Source organism: Pseudorca crassidens, chromosome 1 (genome assembly GCF_039906515.1).
Source record: "Pseudorca crassidens isolate mPseCra1 chromosome 1, mPseCra1.hap1, whole genome shotgun sequence".
Classification (NCBI taxonomy): Eukaryota; Metazoa; Chordata; class Mammalia; order Artiodactyla; family Delphinidae; genus Pseudorca; species Pseudorca crassidens.
Genome location: NC_090296.1, coordinates 94,044,818 through 94,052,817, shown reverse-complemented (window position 1 = coordinate 94,052,817; position 8,000 = coordinate 94,044,818). Strand labels below are relative to the sequence as shown.

Sequence of the window (8,000 nt, the reverse complement as noted above, 5' to 3'; positions counted from 1 at the left end):
GCTATTTCTAATTAGAAATAAGAGAAAGAAATCAAAGGCCTTGCTGTTATCATTTTCCCTCTTTCCTTAGGAAATGCAGAGACTGACAACATTAGGAACTATAGAAAGGGAAAAGCAGGCACTCTTCTGTCTGTCCTCTGAAAGCAAAGGATAGTCAGAGAAGAGGATTAAGCCAAGTCATGTCTCTTGTAGCCCCAGTTCATCAATTCTAAAATGAACATTTATTTCACATTATAACACCGCTGCAATAGGGATACATCTTACACTGCTTAACTAGCAGGGTTTTTTCTTTCTTAATGCTAAATAAAATAATGGCAAATCTTAAAATTCATGGCATCTTAAATTCAATGAAATAGAGTAATTGAGCTTTCTGCTAAAAAATACTAATAGCACCCAAATAATCCTCCAAAGTACACCCTTTATTATTGTATTTATCACATTATCTTACCATCTCTTTCCCCAGGCCTAACATGCTTATCTTCTGGCACAAAGAGGTCACTTAGATTGATGGAATCAATGCATGCATGGGCTTGATCTGACCTTATTCACCACTCCTACTGTGAGTATCTGAAAAAAAATGTAGCCAAGGGAATTCTATTTCTCTTTTCTCAGAATCCAACAGTCTTTAATTATACAGTGTTGATGTTGCTTATACTTGTTTCATGCATGTGAACCTCATCTACCCGACTATAGTGTAAGCATCTCAAGATAAGGACTGAGTCAGATAAATTTGCCTTCCCTACAGGGCTGGTGACGTGGTATATACTTAGTGATCAATTGCCTAAAGGGATTTTTTTTTTTACACTGTACAAGGATATATGACCATATTCCTGCCAATCTGACTCCCCTAGAATTCTGAGTAGTGGATTTTAAAAAATTCCTTTGGGAATTCCCTGGAAGTCCAGTGGTTAGGACTCTGTGCTCTCACTGCCCAGGGCTGGATTCAATCCCTGGTTGGGGAACTAAGATCCCACAAGAGTGTGGCACGGCCAAAAAAATACAATATATAAATTGTTGGAGAACTTAAAAAAAAAAATCCTTCGCTGCTCTAACAATTCAAATCACTTAGAATTTCTTTCTCCACCACTTACTGATTGTTAATGGACCCTTTGCTGATCAGAAGAGTCAAACCTACAGTGAAAGAATTACAAACTGCAGAATAGATGGTCACTAGCATAGCTGACGCTGTTGGTGTATCACTCACAGACCCTCTGATCACTTTTGATCACTTCTGGTGTCTATATCCTAACTTATGTTTGCTTTGCTTCCAAAGAAGATGCTTTGTCAGTATTTGCAGAAATTCAGAATTGCCCTGGGGGAACCATAGCCACTGATTGATTGGTGCCTGAATAGAAAGCCCACCACCTTTGCCTCAAGGCTGGATAAACCCTGAGGTATAATTTATGCTCCAGAGCTCCTCACAGGATCAGGCCAAGGCCAGGGCTTCATGAAAGGCACCGGCACCCTGCTTGCTTCATTTACTCCATCCCTATCCTACTCCTTCTACACCCTTAAAAAAGTGCGTCTTCGAGACAGGATCTGAATTTGATAGTGTCTGAGGTTTTTCATAAAAATAATGGGAAAAAAACTTTTGTGTTCCAAGATTTAAATGTTTGTTTATTCTTCACCCTGGGTGTATATTCTTGAAACTCATAATGAGCAATATAAATCCATCAACAAAACCAAGACTGGAGAGTCTTTCTGCCCTGCCCTTTAGGAGGACACATTCTGCCCTGAGCAGGATAATAGGAATAAGGGAACAAAAAAACAGCAAACAATAAGAACTGACCAAACAGCATTTCACAATTGATTTTATTTTATTTACAAGTGATATTTATCTAATTTTATTTTTGACAATGTCTGGCTTTTTTGCTGAGCTTCCTAGTGGCCTTTTGGAACTAAAACTGTAGTGCAAAATGAGTTGATCGACATTTTGATAAAATGCTGCAAGATCACATAACAGAAATGCATCCTTTAATAGGCTCTGATTTCTCTCTCACTGCATCCCTTATAATGTAGTAGTCTTTCCTTATCAGTGGTTTCTTTTACCTGTGGTTAACCACTGTCGGAAAATATTAAATGGAAAATTCCAGAAATAATTCATAACTTTTAAATTGGGCACCATTCTGAGTAGCGTGATGAATCTTGTGCCATCCTGCTCCATCCACCTGGGACGCAAACATCCCTTTGTCCAGAATATCCATGGAGTATACACTACCCACTGGTTAGTATAGGAAAAAACAGCATACCTAGGGTTTGGTACTATCTGAGGTTTCAGGTATCCACTGCGGGTCTTGGAAGATATCCATATGGATAAGGGGGACTGCTGTACTCTGGAGTCTCAAAAACAAATCTCAGGATCTATTCTAGTGAATGGAACAGTTATACAAGTTTGTACACCTTGGCAGGCAGTTTCACAAATTTGTTTCTGAATTTCTTCAAAGCTCTTAGGTGTGGTAGATGGAAGTGTGGATGGTGACAACTCTGGGACTGAATTCCTGTTCTTTTCCTTTTATGGCATTCAGCAAGTTTGTTTAATCTTCCTGAGCTTCAGTTTTATTTCCTTAATAAGACTGTTATAAAGAAATGAATGAGATAATATGTAGTTGGTGGGGCAGCTGTTTGAGATGTTAATTTATATCTTGTTCAGGCTGCTATAAGTATTTCTGCCTCCCCGATCCAAGGGAAGCAACCATGTCTGCCTCCAGGAGTAGTTAACGGCTTTAATGTTGCAGGGCCAAAATTAAAAGTTGTCTGACACTCAGAGCATAACCTTTGGTCTAGTCCTGAAGGTGATCCAGCTAGATTGTTGCAGATGGCAGGAGACATTAAAGGTTGGGAGAAGAAGTGGACCAACACTAGACAGTAAACTATTTGGGAAACACCTCCCCATGTTTAGAGGGGATGCATTTATGGATTTCAAGAGAGTCAGGGACATGTGCCATACTCCCACACAGTAGCAGGATCCAGGGCCTCTGATGGTGGCCAGCTTGTTACAAAATTGTATGTGTCAAGATAGAATGATAGAACCTATTTAACAATTTTTCGGCTGGATTTATAATTTTAAGATATTTAACATATGGTATATGAACCTCCATTTGTATTCTTGTCCTAGGCCCTGTAAATATTTGGGGTGGCCTGGAAAAGGGGCCATAAGGACTTGGATCATGAACAACCAACAGTGGTAGCTAATGTGGTCTGAAGAACAGAAAGCCCATCTCAGAATATTATGGAATGTGTAGGACCCTGGGATGGTATAGAAACCCCTAATAAATTGTCTTCCCCCTAAAGTAAACATGACAGATCCTGAATTTCTCATCTCCCTTGACCTAGGTGGCTCAGAGCCAGATTTAACTTCATTTAGAACAAAATAGGGGCACAGATTTTTCTCTATCTTGTTCACTGCTTTATCCCTAGCACCTAGAACAGTGCCAATACACTTTGTTGAATGAATGGATTCTTGCTTCCAGTGCCAAGGACCAAACTCCCACCTGCCACATTGTGTAAAGCTCCTGGTTTTGTGCTGTCACATATTAGGTGTCAGTGTCAGGCACTCATTTTTGCCAGATGCCATATAATACATCTTTGTATCTAATGTGTCAGATGAGCCTAGGACACCCTGTTTATTTATTAAATTGTTTTAGCACCTTTAGCACTGTCTGTTATGCACAGTCAACTAAGTACTTCGCCTGCCAGTTTTCCTCACTCCCTTCCTAAGTCCTAATCCCACTTTTCTGATGGAGCCCCTATCATAAATCCAGGGTTTCTTTGGCCCTGTATGTGAAACCAATTCTGTTTCAGAGACCACAGCCTTAGGGCTCTAGATCCTTCTCCATCTATATGCAACTTTTCCACCCTTCATAGTATAGTTCTGTTCCTTGGTTGTGCCCACATTTAACATAGTACCTGCCTTCTCTCCCATCCTAGATACAATCCCAAAGTTAGAAATTCCCTTACCAACACCACCAGTTATCCACACGAGAGATACCCTTTGATCTCTGGGCCAGAATGTGATGCTTCTACTGTCACCCTTCAGGGCAATTTATTTAGGGAAGAGTTGTAGAAAGGGCAAGTCCATCTAAAAGCAACCTTCTTTCTTGGCACTGAGGACTGAAGGGTATTGTTTTAAAGCCTTCTGTAAGGCCCCATGTACCTCTGTGTTTCTCAGCTTCTGCCATCTATAGAGAATACACCTGTTCTCAGAGGACTGAAAAACCATATGGTCTCCACCCTGTTGTTGGGATATAGTCGCAATCATGGCTAGAATTTTATTAGTCTGAGTTTGACCTTTTTCTGTGTGTATTCACTAGCTTAGCGATTTAACTACTCTGAAACTCTATTAGTACCAAGCTCAGTAAGCTCCTAATTTGTGCACTGGAGGCTCCTTGCAAGCAAGAACTGTGCCTTTTGGTTCTGTATCCCCAGCACTTAGTACCCCGCCTGGTATGTAGTACTGTTCAGTGAAATCCCTCCTAGAGATAGATTCTGTCAAGAACTGTAAAGAGTCTGAGTTTTACCCTACTTGCAAGTTAACAAGTTAGTCTGTCATAGTTTCACGGTTGCTGGTAGAAGACATGAGACTCCTGTGTCAGAGTCAAAAATGGTTTATTACTCATAGCAATAGTAATAGCTAGAGTATCTGCCTTTTTAAAGTCAGTTCCCCAAGACCTAGTTTCCATAGGGCAATGGGAATAGGGCCAGTTAACACCTGTACATGAAGAACTCTGAGCTTAGGGAGCCAAAATCTTTGTTTTACTTTGCAGAATTTTCATGGTTTTATTTAACACAAATAAAACTTGCACATGAACTGTTCATTTTCTTCACTGTGCAGCCTGGCATTGTGATCAGTGACTCACGGCCAGCTGGGCTGCTCTTTCCACAATGCCTTTGAGGTTCTTGGAGGAAATGAGAGCCATCTCAGCAAGATTTGTTGCACATCAGCAGCACTTCCAGCTTTTTGATGTTGTAGACCAGAAACTTCTAGAAGCCACTAGGCAGCATGTGCTTCATTTTCTTGTTGCTGCCATGACCAATATTGGGCATCAAGATCTGGCACTTGAATCTTCTCTGTACCCTGTTATCGATGCCTCTGGGTTTCTGCCAGTTACACTTAATTTTGACATATCAGCCTGACTGGTGCTGGATGAACTTCTTGGTCTTCTCTTTGATCACTTTGGGCTTCATAAGGTGTCTGAGAACAGTCATGATGCTGGGTTGGAGATGGCTGCTACCTCCCCTGAATCTTTTATAATGGGCAGTAAATATGCCTACCCTTTACTCCAGAAGGACACCCTGTTGCCATCAAACATTCTTGAAAAGGTAGTCTGGAACAAAGTGCAGTTGGTGCCTCATTTACAGGACTTGCAGAAATGGGAATGACCCACGGAGAAATGTCTCAACAGATGGCTGAAGTGAAGCAGAGGTGGCAGCAGCCTGAAGTTCACTTGCTCCTGCCCAACCCAATCTCAGAAGCCTACAAGAGCAAACAGTTTTTTCAGTGTTTCAGGAGCACTCTGTTCATTCTGGCTTCTACTTCTTTGGTGGTCCAATACTCCCTGCCTTGAATGCCTTTTCCTTACTCCTCTACTATGTAAATCTTATTGATCTTTCTAGATCAGATTCAAATTCCACTCTCCTGTAAAGCATTCCCTGACCAGCCCAACTCACAGTGATTTCTTCTCCGATATTACAGAGTGATTATTACCTATATCAATCATATTGACACTTAGGAAGTAACAATAATAACACCAACAACCTCTGACATTTGTGTTTTGTGTATCATTTTACCTTTTACTAAGTATTTTTACACAAACTATTCCCTTTGACTCTCACAGCAATCTGCAAGACATGCAAAGGAAAATATTATTTTCAATTTATAGATAAGGAAAAGCAGAAATTCAGAAACGTGCCCAAGGTCACCTAGTTAATAAACAGGTCATCAGATTTAGCATTAGTTCCCAGGCTCATAATGGCTGCACTATGCCATTTCTTCTTGCTGTTTAAACTCCCAAATGGATTTATTTCATGTAGTGTTAAGTCTCAGAGAGACTTGATACTTTCCCTCTGGTCAAAGAGTAGGGGTGGAGATTAGAGTTACAACAGAGTCTAGTGGTTAAGGGTCCTGAGTCAGACAAACCTGCTGTGGAGAGATTTCTTGGGCTCACCAATATACAGGTTGCCTCACCTTCCAGAACATGGAGCTAAACCACATTTCGCAGGTTCCCTTGCATCCTAGATTCCCACGAGACTGAGTTCTAGATGATGGAATGTGGGCAGAAGTGATGTCACTACTTCCAGGTCTGACCTTGAAACATCCTATTCAGTCTTCCATGCTCTCTTTCCATCACTCCAGGCTGACTGATGATGGGGAGATCTTGAAGCTACAATATGCTTAAGCCGTAAGATGGAAGGGGCCTGTGTACATGAGTCACTGCTTAGAGGTGAGCTGCCTAAGAGAGCCACCTGATGAGGACCATCCACGCTGCACTTTGCCCCAGCAAGAAACACATTTTATTGTGTTACATTACTATGATTTTGGGATTGCTAAACCAGTTACCCTACCCTAATACACTTGAGATTAAAATCCAGCACTATAATCCACCAGTCTAGTGTGACTTTCTGTGTGGTACTTAGCCTTTGTTTACCCATTTTTATGATGGAAATAATAATAATACCTATCTTACAGAATGCTTGTGAGAATTAAATGAGACAACATATGCAAAGGACTAAGCACAGTGTCTGGCACATAGTATAAATGCTATTTAATCAATAAATACTATTAACTTTTCATGTTATTATTTCTAACATTTTCTGCTGGTTCCAAACAAAACTTTGAATTTCTGTTTTTCCAACTTGTGTTAGAGGAGAAAAGACAGTGCTTCCTTTCACTCTGATTACCTTATGATAATGAGAATGAGAATGGCTCAGGGTTAGTCAGGGTTAGAGTCAGTCTGCACACAGACCTTGTTTTCTGGGTGTCCTGTCAATCCATTCTTCCCTGCCCCTAGGGACTTAAAAGGGGCAGGGAGGAGGGGAGTTCCCTGGTGGCCTAGTTGTTAGAATTCCGGGCTATCACTGCCATGGCCTGGGTTCAGTCCCTGGTAGGGGAACTGAAATCCCGCAAGCTGCACGGCCAAAAAAAAATTTTTTTAAATAAAATAAAACCAGGGAGGAAAAACAGCAACAAAAAATTTATAAAGCTATTGCCATTGCAAAAATAAAAAATCAAAATCTTCTGAACGGGCTTCCCTGGTGGTGCAGTGGTTGAGAGTCCGCCTGCCGATGCAGGGGACATGGGTTCGTTCCCCGATCCGGGAGGATCCCACATGCCGCAGAGCGGCTGGGCCCGTGAGCCATGGCCGCTGAGCCTGTGCGTCTAGAGCCTGTGCTCCTCAACGGGAGAGGCCACAACAGCGAGAGGCCCGCATACCGCAAAAAAAAAAAAAAAAAAACTTCTGAAAATCTCTGAATATCATACTGGAAATATGTATTTCTAACTAAAGGTGACATTTGATAATGCTTAGTCTTAATATTCGCAATGAATTCATCAGCTGTGGTTGGGTCATTTGAAATGACACAACTAAATCTTTCAAGTAAAAAAAATTCAGGGCTTCCCTGGTGGCACAGTGGTTAAGAATCCGTCTGCCAATGCAGGGGACACAGGTTCGAGCCCTGGTCCGGGAAGATCCCACATGCCCCGGAGCAACTAAGCCTGTGCGCCACAACAACTGAGCCTGCGCTCTAGAGCCCATGAGCCACAACTACTGAAGCCCGTGCACCTAGAGCCCATGCTCTGCAACAAGAGAAACCACCGCAATGACAAGCCTGCGCACCGCAACGAAGAGTAGCCCCTGCTCGCTGCAACTAAAGAAAGCCCGCGCGCAGAAACGAAGACCCAATGCAGCCAAAAATTAATTAATTAATTTTAAAAAATTCTATTCTTTGGGTGATAATGATGTGTCAGTGTAGTTTCATCAATTGTCACAAATGTATGACTCTGG

General features: G+C 41.6%; 1 pseudogene; it reads right to left on the bottom strand.

Annotated features, from left to right (window-relative positions):
* Positions 1 to 4,567: 4,567 nt before the first annotated feature.
* On the bottom strand, positions 4,568 to 5,500 carry LOC137229278 (large ribosomal subunit protein eL32-like; annotated as a pseudogene).
* Positions 5,501 to 8,000: the final 2,500 nt, after the last annotated feature.